Source organism: Rattus rattus, chromosome 11 (assembly GCF_011064425.1).
Source record: "Rattus rattus isolate New Zealand chromosome 11, Rrattus_CSIRO_v1, whole genome shotgun sequence".
Lineage (NCBI taxonomy): Eukaryota > Metazoa > Chordata > Mammalia > Rodentia > Muridae > Rattus > Rattus rattus.
In genome coordinates, this window is record NC_046164.1 from 54,074,773 (window position 1) to 54,090,329 (window position 15,557).

Sequence of the window (15,557 nt, forward strand, 5' to 3'; positions counted from 1 at the left end):
CAAGTGGGAACCCTTTTCTCTGTCCCTAAAGTACACTCTGCCTCATTCCTAGCAGAAAGGTCACAAGACCTGAGTCAAACAAGACAGAAACAGTTGGCCTCTTCTACTCAGAAACCACATAATCCTGGGCAACTTTTGTTACTTGTGACAAAGTGATGACTACTGTGCTACTTAAAAATTGAGTTTGGCTGTTGGTCCCAGACATTTGAGATGGTGACTTGGGAATGAAAAGATTTATTTTTCTTTCTTGTAATAGTCTGAAGATAACCCAGAGTTCCTAGGAAATTGTGACCTCAGCTCTTAATATTTTTACTATTTTTGCCCTTGGAGATACGCGCACACATACACACACACACACACCACCCATACATATACATGTGTGTATAATATATAATATATATATTATATATTTCACACTCAAGATAGCCCTATAGACCAACATGGCTGCATGAGCTCCAGTCATCACATCATGTATATTTTTCTTAATAATAAGAACTCAAGTTTCCTGTCTGGCTGCCATTGGAAAGCTGCAGTCATGGCCCTGCACTACCCCATGGCCGTGGGCCTCAACAAAGGCCACAAAGTGACGAAAAACGTCAGCAAGCCGAGACACAGCCGCCGCCGCGGGCGCCTCACAAGCACACCAAGTTGGTGCGAGATATGATCCAGAAGGTGTGCGGCTTCGCGACCTACGAGCGGCGCGCCATGGAGCTGCTCAAGGTGTCCAAGGACAAGCAAGGACTCAAGTTTATCAAGAAGAGGGTGGGCACGCACATCTGCGCCAAGAGAAAGAGGGAGGAGCTGAGCAACGTGCTGGCAGCCACGCGGAAGGCGGCGGCCAAGAAGGATTGATGATCCCTCCCCCAATAAAAGATGGTTCAAAAAAAAACCTCAAAAACATTTTCCTCACAAATTCTACCCAACCACTTTAGTTTAGTGCTGACTCAGTGTCTGGTCTCAACAACATAATCAAAATACATGGGGGCTTTAAAAGTATCTATCCTTAGCTTCAATGCAAATAAGATAAATAAGAATGTGTGTGGTTGGGGTTCAGAGTCAGATAGATCGATCTATCTATCTATCTATCTATCTATCTATCTATCTATCTATCTATCATCTATCTATTTATTTTTGAGACAGGGTTTCTTTGTGTAGCCTTAGCTGTCCTGGAGCTTACTCTGTAGACCAGGCTGGTCTCAAACATATAGAGATCTGCCTGCCTCTGCTTCCCAAGTGTCAGGATTAAAGTCGTGATCACCACTGCCCAGCTCAGAGTCAGCATTTTAAGAAACAATACCCCAGGTTATTTTATTATTCAATCAAGGTTGAGGACCATCGACCTAGGATGAATATGTGCTTACTCATGCAAATCAGGACCCTTGGGATGGAGAAGGGACAAAGGAATAAGCTGAGCTTGTGACAAATGCATAAGCTGAGCTGTCCCAGGTGAGCTCTGAGGGGCAGTGAGTATAATTATCCCTCATCTTGTTCCCATCTCTCTAAGGTGACTAGACACATGGCTTTAAACTTCCACTATCCTGGAAGAAGAGAGAGTGGGAGACAAGACATTAGCTGAGCGCCCAGCACTGTATTGTTTTCCTCCTAGGCTCTGAGCAGCATGAGCTAACGAGAGCAAAGCATTTTGTAAGATGCAAATACTTGAGGAATCTATCTATCTATCTATCTATCTATCTATCTATCTATCTATCTATCTATCTATCTATCTATCTATCTATCTCTGTATCTACACTAAGAATCACACCCAGAAGAGCACTAGTTTGACTTTACTCAGATCTTGGTGGATTAACTTAGTGCCTTATCATAACTAATGCTAACAGGGTGATGGCATCCTTTGCCTCCAAGTATGGACTTTGAGATGGGCCACCATAGGTTCAGATCCCAGCTCTGCTTCCTCCCTTGCTTCTTGCTAGCATGGTCATTTATCTTTTCTAAATCTTTTCCACTGAAAAATATGCCTGGCCCCTGGGGTGTTTACAAGGACCTAAAATGAGCGGCCCGGACGGCTCAGTGGGTAAGGGAGCTTGTCCGGGTCTGATAACCCAAGTTTCATCCCAGAAACCAAATGGTGGAAAACGGGAACCTGGTACAGAAAGTTGAAAGTTGAGCTCCATACGTGTGCTATGGAACACTTAGATCTGTTCATCCATCCGAGTTCTTGCATCCAATCCGACATACGCCTCTTGCCTACAAATCTTGCCTTCCTTTCCACATGCAGACTTCGCCACGCCTTACCTCCTTGCATACCATGCCTTTCATACCCTCAAGATTCATACGCCGCAACGACGTTTCGCCATGCCTTCTTGCTTCACCCTTTTCCTTGCATACAAGAGAAAAACAAGGATGAAAGCTTGAGCTGTTATTGCAGTGGGTATTCACTCATTATTGCTCTTAAGATCCCCTGGAAGTTGCCGAATAAGGACATCTTTTCTTTTTCAATGATCTTCAGTGACAGGGATCCCCTTAAGGGACTCAGGGTAGCATCCTTTCTCTTAAACACCTCCATCCCCATGGTTCCTATCCTTTCTGACCACTAGCAAAGGTCTTAGCTAGTTGGAGGACTTACTTAATAGCCAGAATGAAATCGACAATTTCAGCGAGTAACCTTGGGAGATTTAAGCCTTTGCAGTATCTTTGCCTGTGGCCATTCCGTCTCCCCACCCTCCACTTGGCCACTGGCTACCTTGTTGCTGGAGTAATCTCCCTTTCCTTCGCTGTCTTGCTAACTTGTACACTTTCTTCCCCAGGGCTTGCTCCTCTAATCTTGCTTGCTCTGAGTTTTGCTGGAGTCTTGTCTTCCTTTATTCCTTCTGCTTTGCTTTTATCTCCTTACCTTTCCTCCTGCTGAGTGTAAATAAACCTTAAGGCAAAGGGGAGGGGGGGAGCCAGACAGTATACTGTTTAGCTCCCTCGAAGGGGAAACAGCGGCTAAATCTTAGAGAGGCTCTAGGTCCCTCTGGCAGAGCCAAAATTCAATACTTTCTACTTGTAGCATCCTGCCTAGACAATTCAAAGATGTGTTGGAAAGATGGGCTCCAGGGACGGATACCATGAAGGAAAAGTGCTTCCCAATCAGGTTGCCTGTGTACCCTGGAGGATGGTTACAAAGCCTGCCTTTGTCTCACAGGTGTGATGCTTCTCATTGCACTTGGGTCATGCCCAGCAAAGGCTCCTATAGACCTTGCAGGCTACACTACTTATTTGGGAAGTGCTTGCAACTTAGCTGCTTGGTATAAAAGCAGCTACAGACAGTGAGTAAGTGGTGGGCGTGACTGTATTGTCAGTAAAACTTTATTTGTGGACATTTGAATTCCTGTAATTCTCACATGTTAATAAGTCTACTCTTTTACCTTGTTTTCCAACAGGTATATGTGGGACTGGGGAGATGGCTTGGTAATGTGCTTGTCTCATACTCACAAGGACTTGGGTTTGGTTGCCAGAGCACACCTAGAAATGCCAGGAGTGATGGCATAGGCCTGTACTTTCAGTGCTGAGGAGGCTGACAGGAGGCTCCTGGGTTTCACTGGATGGCCGATTTGGCCCAACTGGTGGCTCTAGGCTAAAGAGATTCCAGTCTCAAAGGTTAATGATAATGACATCAGAGGTTGCCCTCTGGCTTTCTCATGTTTTTTTTCTCTCTCTCTCTCTCTCTCTCTCTCTCTCTCTCTCTCTCTCTCTCTCTCTCCTTTGTCCCCCTCTCTCTCCCTCTACTCTGTCTCTCTGTCTCTCTCTCTCTCTGTGTCCCTCCCCCCTCTCTCTCACACACACACACTCAAATGTGCACATAATACACACATGTACCTTCATACGTAACGTGTATGCCCCCGCCCCTACACAAGAAAAAGATGCATAAGTCATTCTTGGCTCTAGGTTGTAGGACATCATGGATGGGACTTGACCTCTGGGCTACAGCTTCTGACTCCCTAACCTAGTGAAATGCAAGAAACACAGTAACAGTTCTGAGAAAACCACAGTTCTGGGCACTTCCTCTGGAGGCTAGATTCTAGTTATTTATTGAAAAAATTAGATAAGCAAGATATGGAGGCACACAGAAGGCAGAAGCAGGGGGATTGCCACAAATTTGAGGTTATACCAGTCTACATAGTGAGTTCTAGGTCAGCCCAAGCTGTGCACTGAGAATCTGTCTTGAAAACAAGCAAAGAACGCCCCTACCACCCCCACCACCCCTTCCACTATCCCAGACTTCCCTGCCAGGCTATGGAGTAATCCAGTTCATTGACAGGGTGGACTTTCATTTCCTGCCTGACAAGAGTGTAAATGGAACAGCCCATTTGGAGGACAGCCTGACAATTTCTCACAAAATTACTCCCCCTGCAACCCCACAACCATCTGGTTCAGTAGTCACACACTACCTAAGGATGAAAACTTATTATCTGTCCCCAAATCTACATGTGGGTAGTTGTGATGCTTTTATTCATAATTTCCCAAGTTTGGAGGCAACTGCAATAAATGTCCTATAATAAGTAAATAGAGAAATTAACTATAATATCACCACACAATGGAATGTTACCTTGTGCTCAAAAGAAACCAACTATTAAGCCATGAAAAACCCTGGTGGAAACCCTAAAGTACAGTAGCCAGGGGTGTAAGCCTGTGTGACAAACCTACTTATTGTATGATATCAACTTCCTGACATCTTAGACAATGTCCAACATGAAGGTAGAGACATGGTCAGTGGGTACCAGGCCATGGGGGGGAGGAGGGGTGACATGGAGCACAGGTGACTTAAGCCAGAGAAACTGCTCTGTGTGTGTCTCTCACATCACTGCAGCACCAATGAGAGACCCCCAGAACACAGGCTCCACTCACTCTGGTGGGGCAGCCATGCTTATGTGGGGACAGGGAGATATGGTAAATCTCTGCGTCATCTTCTCAGTGGCACATGCCTTTAGTCCCAGCACCTGGGGAGCAGAGGCAAGCAAGTCCAGGATTCTCAGAGCTGGTTACAGTGAGAAACCCTGTCTTGAAAAACCAAACCAAAACCAAACAAACAACCTAGGGAGATGGCTCAGCAGTTTAGAACACCTTTTGCTTTTCAGAGGACCTGGGTCTGTTTGCCCAGCACCCACTTGTCTGCTCATAACCATCTGTAATTCCAGTTTCAAGGGAAATCGATACCCTCATTTGACCCCCAGGTATGCGTGAGGTGCACATACATTTATGCAGGCAAACATTCATCCATACACAAAAAAATCATAAAATAATCTAAAAATTAAATACAAAGGCTATCTAAATGTTCTGCCGGAGATGTGTACATGTTACAAGGATAACGAGGGTGGTAAGGAAGGACTGAATGGTGCTAGTGATCACTGGGGTTGGGAAGGACGATGCAAGATCAATCGTTTCTCTGCTCTGAACTCTGCTCTGCATTACTTCTTTTAAAGGGTGCATAAAATATACTGGAACCAAGAACAGTGGTTCACCCATTTTTTTTGTCAATGTAGTTTGTTTTTTTAAAATTGTTTTGTTTATTTACATTCTAAATGCTGCCCCTTTCCCAAGAGTTCTTCACCCCCTCTCCCCTCCCCTTTGCCTCTGAGAGGGTGCTCCCCTTTTCCCCAAACCCGCTTCCCTGTCCAATGTTCCCTCTCCCACATCCCCTTCCCTGGGGCATCGAGTCTTTACAGTCACATACTCTCCTACTGAGGCCAGACAAGGCAGTCCTCTGCTACATATGTGCCAGGGGCCTCTGACCAGCCCTTTTAGCCTGAGTGAGCTAACCCAGACCCAAAAGGATATGTGACATGTACTCACTGATAAGTGGATTTTGTCCAAAAAGTACAGAATACCCATGATACAACCCACAGACCCAAAGAAGTTTAAGGAGAAGAAAGGCCCAAGTGGTTCACACTCTTAGTCCTAACACTGAGGCAGCCAGCCAAGAGTATATAATGAGACCCTGTCTCAAGTACGCATTAATATTGAGAAATGTAAACTTTGGGCTGGTGAGATGGCTCAGCGGTTAAGAGCACTGACCACTCTTCCAGAGGTCCTGAGTTCAATTCCCAGCAACTACAGGGTAGCTCATGACCATCTCTAATGGGATCTGATGCCCTCCTCTGGTGTGTCTGAAGACAGCTACAGTGTACTCCTATATATAAAATAAGTAAATTTTAAATAAATGTAAAGTTCAACATGAAGTGTTATAGTTTCGTGTTGGCTATTCTTACTACGTAGAACTTTGGTCTGGTTAATTTCACTGCATTTTTTCAAGGTATTTATAATAAAGTTTCAAGTAGTGAAAACAGCTCACTAAATATAATTATCTGTTCAACTTAACTCACTATTGTTGAGTGGATATGATGGGTTAGTTTTGCTGGTTTGTTTGCTTTGAGACAGGATCTCACCTAGTCCAGGTTGGCCTAGAACTTACTACTTGGCAGCGATAACTTTGAACTCCTGATAGACTTGTTTTTACCTCCCAAGTGCTGGGATAACAGGTGTGCACCGCAGGGTTAGTTTGTAAAACAATTCTTGAACAGAAGTAGCTGGAGTGTTAGTTACTGTCTCTTCTTTCCCCTGGGTGTTCTCAGAAACAAGAATCCAGAGAAATATCTCTTGAATAAAACATGTCTGGGTACCTTTTAGAGATTTGCAACATACACAGTAATGTTTCTGAGGAGACTTGTCATTAAAAACAACTGTCACCAAATGCAAAAATCTCATTAAGGTTGTTTAACCCCACATTTCCTACATATATGCACAACAAATCAGCTGACAAGCGTAATGCCATTAAAATCAGGTGTCCTGGGGTCTGTGCTACTCTTTGGACAATGAGTAGGACAAAAGCAGTTCAATTAATGCCACAGAAAAATAGCTGCATGCTAGAGATAGCCTGGTGGAGCCCAGGAAAGCGATGTCTGACACTGACGATGTTCGTTCTACTCTTTGATGTTACCTAACACATTGTTATGTTTTATTAGAAAATTATCAGCCATTAGCAAATGTATGAATTTACACTGACTTCTTAAATACAATTGACTAAGTGCCTCCTCCCCCAATAACAGATTATTAATATAGAAAGGCAGGGGTTAGAGGGCTGGCTAAAGTGTTTGCCGGACAAGTATAAAGACCTGAGCTAAGATCCCCAGCATCCACAAAAAATGTTGGGTGGGAAATGTTGCTGGGAAGATTGAAGTGGGGGGATCCCTGGAGCTTGACAGCCAGCCAGACTAGTCAATCCATGAGTTCCAGGTTCAATGAGAGGCCTTTTCTAAGGAGAAATTATTGAGACAGACATTTAGCATTGACCTCCGCATGCACATACATGGGCATACATGTATACACTCATATATACACGTGTACATGCAAATGTACAGGGGAAAGGCAGGTTAATAGAATTTGTGTCACAGTTTTTTTCCTTCCTTTCCTAAAACCAGTGCATAAAGTTAGAAATAAAGTTCTTGATATCACAGCACATGTTAGTAGATTAATTTACTTTATTAGTGAAATTAATGGCTTGCTAGCCTATTTGGTGTTGTTTGTGAGAACAATTAATTATCTGAACATCATTGATACATTTTTGAGCAGGTCAGTCAACAGGCTCTGATGTGGAGTTACCCTCAGTGAGAAGCATTTGGGGTTGATCTCTCATTGTGAGCACATAGAGCTTTCTGGTCCAGGGAGGACACATTGCTGGACTGGACTGACCATCATATACTTTCTTGAGAAGTCCCATTTCTGAAGGTCCTGAGGTATGAGCCTCCTCAAGATGCCCCACGATCGCAGGTGAACATTACACACCCCATATGGCTTGAATTTCCGTGGGCTTTCCATTCTGCAGATTTCCTGGGTGTGATATGTGTAGAACAATAATTTTGCCTCTTTTGCACCAGAAAGCGTATGTAAGCATCTCCAGGGATCAGGCAAGGGCCTCGGGAGTCAATGCCTCTTATGTTACAGCTCACAACAGTTACATGCACATGCTTATAGTACTTCATGGTTTCCAGTGTCCCTTTAACACTGTAAGCAACGGCAGTTCCATCAGAACGAAAGACTCTTTTCACATCAACCAGCAAAGCCCAGAAAGGATGAAGAATGTGGCCAAGGACTTCCAGCCTGAGGTGAAGCGGGGCTGGAAGATTGATGCTTTCTTTAGGCTCTTTTTTTTCTCTGCTGCCTTCTCAGAGGTGGCCATCCACACATGGACAGGTAATTATGAATGCCAAAGACTGGCACTTAATTAACATCTGTGGTTCCTAATCCCAGGTAGAATCATCTGACAGCCACTAATATTTCTGTTTCCTGTGTACTTCAGACTGTGTCCTGCTAAATCTAGGGCTCTAACAAAGAACATCCCACTAGAAACCATTTTAAAAATATCCAAGAGGAGAGGAGAGGCGTATTATTTCCTCCTGATGCCTATCCTCATTTAAACAAAATCACTCGTGGCTAAGCTTATTTTAACTATTAGCTGGATGGATTTGAAGATCTCAAATAGAAACTGTTTCTTTTTCCTACTAAGGTCTAACTCTGTATCTACATCGGATCCAGTTTTCTAAGTATTATGCTGCATAATGGATCACCGTCCAACCTTGTCGCTTGGACACCAGCTTACGGTTATCCCTCATGGTTCTGAGGCCTGACTGACTTCATTTACAGTTCAGTGTGACCGCCATCAGCAACATAGGGTGGTGGCATCTGGGGATGTGTGAGCATAGATCTCTGGGTCACTTGCCCTTCTGATGCTCGGTTGCCTGTTACCATCTCAGAGAAGCCCACATCTTCCTCTTCTCCAAGCATAGTTGCCCAGTTCTCAGGCCCAGCATCCCAGGAGCGAGGGTTAGAGATACATGGACAGAAGTTGGAGACTCTAATGACCTAGTTTTGAGTTACAAACTTTTGGCTGTTTCCACTGAGAAGTCAATCACTATGATTGCCAGAGACTCAACATACAGGAATTAGACTCTCTCACTGGAAAGAATAGCTAAACAAATAGGGATAATTATTATCACAGATATTCAGTTACTGTTCAAATTAGATCAATTTGAACATCCCCCCCCAACCCCAAGCAGGAGCAAAACATTGTCTTTGGTGGATGTGACATCCCCTTTTCTTTTAGTCTAAGACGGTCTCTCTCCTTCCTCCTTCACTTGTAGTCTTTTGTTAAGAAGCAGAGCAGTTCACCTGTCGCACTTCCTGGTCTCTGTGTTGCTGCTCACACCCTCTGTCCGCTTCATTCCACATCTGCAAACTGCCCTCTGGACTCAGGTCGGAGCCTTTGGTAGAAACACGTGGTGGGCAGGGGCGTGTACTTCTTAAGGCATCACTCCAGGAGATGCAGAATCAGTTTTCCCATCTCCGGCATCAGTGAAAATGATCTGTGGGTTCAAGTGTTGGATCCTGGGCTTTCCCATCCAATTGAGCATTTACAAAGGAAGCTTTGAAGTATTTGCCTCCCGGTTTGCAGGCTGAAATGTCATGTGTCTGGAATGGGTCTACATTCGTCCGTCTCTGCATTTGCTGTGTGCTAACGGGGTGCTGGGCATCTCTTTAGGCTTACTACCTGATTTATGGTTCATCAATAACCCAGAAGAGGAAACATTTGAGTGTCCCCATTTTACAGAGGCAGTAAATGAGGCACACACCCTCTGACTCAAGTCTCTGGGTGATGGGTGTCTCCTATTTAATTCCTTTTTATCCCGAGGTGGGTTAGGTCTATTTTCAGGATTTCTAAGGAAAACCAACCTTGGTCCCGGAGAAAGAAAACTAGGTTGCTAAGAGGGAGAAATGAGGAGTTTACAGATTTATTTACTCTCAAATAATCTGAGGGTCTTTGGACCAGATTCAGGAGAATCAAGAGGCTATGAGCAAATTGTGCCACGGCTTCCCTGTGTAGGAAACTGATGTATCTCACATGAATGTCCCCTTCCCTGTGTGTTTTCCCTGTGTGATGGGGTCGGCAGGGTGGAACTACTCCCTCTGTAAAGGGTGTAGGGTGATGCTCCCATGGTTGACGTGTCGGCTATTTGTTTTACCCAGGCACAGGGCGCCTGCGGGAAACTCAGAAACAACGATTTTATTTTAAAGAAAATATTTGCAAATGCAATTTGCAGTTTCCACGTGAAGAGTGGTGAGTGAGATGGACGCAGCTGTCTCTTAAAGGAACCCTGCTGTGCCACCCTCTATTGCTTTCCTACGGAAGTGAGAATGCAGCCAGCTTTTGTGCCTGTCCTGAGGACTTTGGAGCTTTCTGGAGCTTCAACGGGAGAGTGAGTGGGGCTAAAAAATGTGCGCATGCCTCATGGTGCCTGCTATGTATCACTGGCTGCCAGGGCTGAGGAAGAGAAGGCTGGGAGGTAGCCAACTCAGGGAGAACACAGAAATACAGACTGGCTCCCCCGGCTTACGGGCTGATGTCTGGTATCAGGAGCGATTCCTGAGCTCCCAGAAGCATAGCTGAATGCAGCAGCCTTTCCTGCATTTCTGTAGCGCTGTTTAGACTGTCTTAATGTGGAATCAAATAGTCATGCTCTATCTACCTTGTTTACTGCCATCTTGAGATGTTCCCCGACTGCTGTGCTAGAATAGAGTCACTTCTGTCCTCAGAGGAGGACTGTTTTGGAATTCTGATTCTCCCTGTGGGTATGAGCGTGGGCAGCTTGGTTGGTCTCCAGGAGCATGGACTTTGATGTTGACTAATGTTTGAAAGGGCAGGATGACTAGTTCTGCCAATCTCTTGGCATTCCTAATATTGCCTTGTAGTTGGTTTAAAGGATATGGAGGGAGTTAGATTCATTACTATAGCAGACACAAAGATCGTGCCTGTGACTCAGGGAACGACGACGGGTACCTTAGATATAACAGGGACATATGTTCTTATGAAAATTTTTGGTTCAACGAGGAGTTGGGATTTGCTTGGAAATACCATGACTACTCACGTAGGTAAATCCTGGCTTTCTTTTGTGGGGTCCTGGTTGTAGCTGCCGCACTGGCACCTGATTTAACTCGAGCAGGTTGGCCACTGAGGGTGATGCTGTTCCTACTGGTCAGTTAGTTGCCTCATTAGGAATGTAATGACATGGCGCTGGAGAGATAGCTCAGCTGTTAAGAGTACTGACCACTCTTCTGGAGGACCCAGGTTCAATTCCCAGCACCCACATGGCAGCTCACTACTGTCTGTAGCTCCAATTCCAGGGAATCTGGCGTCTTTACAGATATACGTGCAAGCAAAACACCAGCACACATAAAATAAAATTAAAAAAATGTAATGAGCCTTTAGGCAATGACTGCCCAGTGCTTATAGCCTACTTCTGTAGCACATGCCTTTCCCATAAAGAGTCGTCATGTGCTTTTTGGTTTCAGTTGTAGTTTTTATTTTGTATCAGTACGACAGGGAGGAAAAGGAAGAAAGCAAAGGAAAAGGATCAAAGGAGAAGGAAGAATAGAAAGGGAGGAAGAGGAAGAAGTGGAGGAGGGGAAGGAGGAGGGGGAAGGGGAAGGGAGGAAGGGGAGGGGAAGGGGGAAGCAGGGGGAGCCGAATGCATTGAGAAGAGAACACATACAAAATCTTGTATTGAACTAGGTCTGGGAGATCTATGAATGTTGAATTGGATGGAGCACTGTAGACCTGTTTGTCTACCCAGTATCAAGGGGAGGGATTCTTCTCCTTTGGCTAATTAGAAGCCACCAAACAGTTCCACTTTTAACTTAGGAGAACAGTATGGCGACTCAAGTGGGGGTACCATACCCACAGGTGAGGTAACAGGAGTTTCTGTCGTACTCTTGTATGTCATTCACACAGCTAGGCATCATGGGAGCTGGGCTGGATTAATGTCCTTTCCAAGAATAGCAGCGATTATAGAACAGATTTTCCCATATCCAGAGCCATTTTTAATTCACTGCCTACCACAGCTGCCAGCCTATAGAGATAATTCCTTCTAGCAGAATAGTTTTAGTTATTATAGGGAAATAAAATTTGCATCGAAGCACTCTCTTCTCCCTCTTCCTCCTCCTTCTTCCTGTCTCTGTTTCTGTCTCTCTCTCTCTCACTTCCTGGTACTAAACATATACTTCCAATTATTTCTGTTGAATGCACTCTTTTGGAGGGGAAATACACTGGCCACCTGCATGCTCTCTATATAACTGAAAAAAATTGGAGGACTCCTGTTTTGGGTGACATTTCCCATCCAGTACCCACTTTGCAACAATAGACAAGCTTTTCAGTTCAAGGAACTTTTTAGTTGTTTAGTTTAGTTTTCTTTTCTTTTGATAGAGCGCTGGCACCCGGAATATAAAGTGAACATTCCTTGCTTTTGAAGTGCTTATTTTATTGGATTTATGCAAAAATTGGGTGAAATGAGCAAGGCAGGCACCCTCAGATTTGTTTTGCTGATGAAGAAAGTGAAGCCCAGAGGAGAAATTTAAGGGACCACTGGGAAAGGTGGGTAAGTGGCAGCCAAAAGGTTGACAGTGGGTGGGGTCATTAGCGCCTAGAGTGAGTTTCTTGTGTGATGGGTATTATGATTTCGTTCCACAGGGGGAAAGGCTACTGCTCTAAACTGTCACTTTGTGGTTGCTTGTCTAAACCTTTTAGCTGGACATCATTTAAGAATCAGAAATCTCTACTTTCTTCTTTTCCCAATAAAAAGGCATTTGGCTTCTCTAGAAAGAGTTTACAATCTATGGCAACTCTGAGATTATATTCCACTAATTAAGATTGAGTGGCAAAAAAAAAAAAAAAAAAGTCACCCATGGAAGCTCCTGGCTAAAGGCTTTCCTGTTCCCTTTCTTAATTTTGGAGAAGATTGGGATTATGAGGGCTTTACTCAGAGCAGCATTTTTGAAGCACTTTTACAATAACCTCTCGGTTTTTCCATGCCTTAATTTATCATCTTAAAAAAAACATCTAAACCTCCCAAGACTATCCTCATGGGTTCCCATGATGACCCAAGATTTAGAGATCAGAGAAAGGTGTTTACTTTATGAAGCACCATAGGCTGGTGCCCCAACCACCATAGGCTGGTGCCCCAACCACCATAGACTGGTGCCCCAATCACCATAGGCTGGTGCCCCAACCACCATAGGCTGGTGCTCCAACCACCATAGGCTGGTGACCCAACCACCATAGATAGGCTGGTGCTCCAACCACCATAGATAGGCTGGTGCCCCAACCACCATAGATAGGCTGGTGCCTCAAACACCATAGATAGGCTGGTGCCCTAACCACGATAGGCTGATGCTCTAACCACCATAGACTGGTGCTCTAACCGCCACAGGCTGGTGCTCTAACCACCATAGGCTGGTGCTCTAACCACTATAAGCTGGTGCCCCAACCACTATAGGCTGATTCTCTAACCACTATAGGCTGGTGCCCCAACCATTGTAGGCCGGTGCTCCAACCACTGTGGGCTGGTGTTCCAACCACTGTGGGCTGGTGCTCCATCTGTGTTCTTGACAAGCATGCATGGCTATTATCAGATATAATTGCTGTCTGTTTCCTCATCGGGTTTAAGGCACCTTTAGGGGGATGAAGAGAAAGTGGAAGTTTATCCAGTGCCCACATTTGCACCTGGGCTTTAATTTCCCATCTTGTAGGTAAATCCCTGTGCTGTATCTAGGCTCTGCTTAGAAGGGAAATGAGGATATGGCTATTACAAGAAACAGGGAGATGAGCATGGCACTGAACACTCCTTAGATGCGAGGTGTTGCTAAATTCTAATTTGCTGCGCAAGCTTAATTGAATCATTTGATTTAGCCATGGGAATTTTAGGCTAGACAGATCACCTAGGAATCTAAAAACAGCACTGAAGTTCAAGGGACTTTCTGAGCAGGGGTCACGGGCTTTCTTCCTTGTGCTACGCTGTCACTTCCCAGCAGTTAGGGTTGATGAGGCAGTCTGCCGAGGGTACCACACTGAGCCAGGCGTTGCCTCTGCACCTCTTGCATAATCTCACAGGACTGTGATTGGAAACAGGATGCTGTTGTCCGTCCTCACACTGAGAAGGTGGCCGCCTGGAGCAGCATGATTTGATTTCAAAGCTACTAATGGCTCCCCTTTATGCCCTGCTTGCCCCTCAGTACACTTCTTCCTTCCCAGTACTTAAAATTCCACTTAAGTTGTGCTGTTTTGGCTTTAGGCTTTGATTTTGTGTTAAGGAATCAGTTACCAGCTTTTCAAAGTGCAGAGTTTGCACAACACATTCATGCTCCTCTTTCTCCCGAGTAGGGGAGTGACATTGTCTCCTTTGGGAATAGGAGATACGATTTGGGAACCAGATACGCTGCTTTTGAATTTCATCTGCACCATTCATTAACTTGAGTGACCTTTGATAGGGGATTTAATTGCTTTGCCAGCATGCATAGGATTCAAATTCTACTTCACAGAGTCATTGCAAGGAGTAAGGTGAAGGCTTTCTTTTGCCTATTTATTCATGACTCATTCACTCTAGAAATATTTGTTTGGTCCCTTATCGAGAATGAAGAACTCATCCTAGCTCAGGGATGCAGTGGGAACCAGGAACTTGTCTAGTTCAGACGTACAGTAGGAAGCTAGGCAGGCTCGCATCGTGCCCTCATGGGGCTTAGAGTCTAGAGCAAGTCCAACACTGATGGTGTCACAGTCCTTAATAAGTGGATGCTAGAAGTGGAGCCATGGAAATGTAGACAAGAGAGAGGAGCCATGTTCAAGCTCAGGCTCTGTCTCCAAAGTCTTCGGCTACTGTGGGAGCTTGGGATCTTTCACTTCTGTGATCGTCTCTGGCTGATGACACAGTAGAAGGACTATGACCCAGCTCTGGGTTGAGCCCCAACTCTGCTACTTAACAGTACATTCTTGGACAGTTGGCCCGACCCCTTCAGTCTTCAGATTCCTCATCTGTAGACTCCGGTTTTTACCTCAGCAGCTCCTCATGAGGGTTGTATGTTGTGAAGCTCCTAGAATGTAGCAATAGGTTTGATCAGTGGTGGTGGTGTTCACGGACTCTCAAACAGTGCCCATGTTGCTGGGGAAGATATGATCTCCATCTTTCTCAGTATTAGTCACCTTATGGCCAAGACATGGAAGTCAGTGGCAGGAGCTGGGCTTGAATATTTCTCTCTGCCTTCAACCAGTCATCTACCTCCTCTAGTTAGAAACTATGCTAGGTTGAGGCAGGTCAAGGGTTGACCAGGCCCAGAGGTCAGGACTTTACTTGTTTCTATGTAGTCATGTCCTGGGCCACAGTATGTGACTGGATGTGGGCTTTAGGACAGAGCTCTGACAGTGTGGGGAAAGTGCTGTATATCACCTTGCCTCATTCAGTCAGGGCCTGAAGTAGAGTTCAAATCCCAGCTCAAAATTTAAGTAGTCTAATCTGACTTCTTTTTTTTTAAAGTTTTGTTTTTATTATTTTTAATTATACATATGTGTATATGTCTATGTGTGACTTTGTGCACATGAATGCAGATACCCTCAGAGGACAGAGGTATCAGATCTCCCTGTAGCTGGAATTTCAGGCAGTTTTTAGCTCTCAATAGCTGATAGTAGAACTTAGGTCCTCTTAATCTCTGAGCCATCTCTCCAGCATGTGAAACAGACG

The 15,557-nt window shown here is 44.8% G+C and overlaps 1 protein-coding gene and 1 pseudogene across 1 annotated transcript in view; both read left to right on the forward strand.

Annotated features, from left to right (window-relative positions):
- Ppargc1a (PPARG coactivator 1 alpha) overlaps positions 1–15,557 on the forward strand; it is a 648,614-nt gene that overhangs the window by 54,297 nt on the left and 578,760 nt on the right. The gene's annotated exons all lie outside the window — the stretch shown is intronic.
- Positions 534–1,160, forward strand: LOC116912152 (annotated as a pseudogene).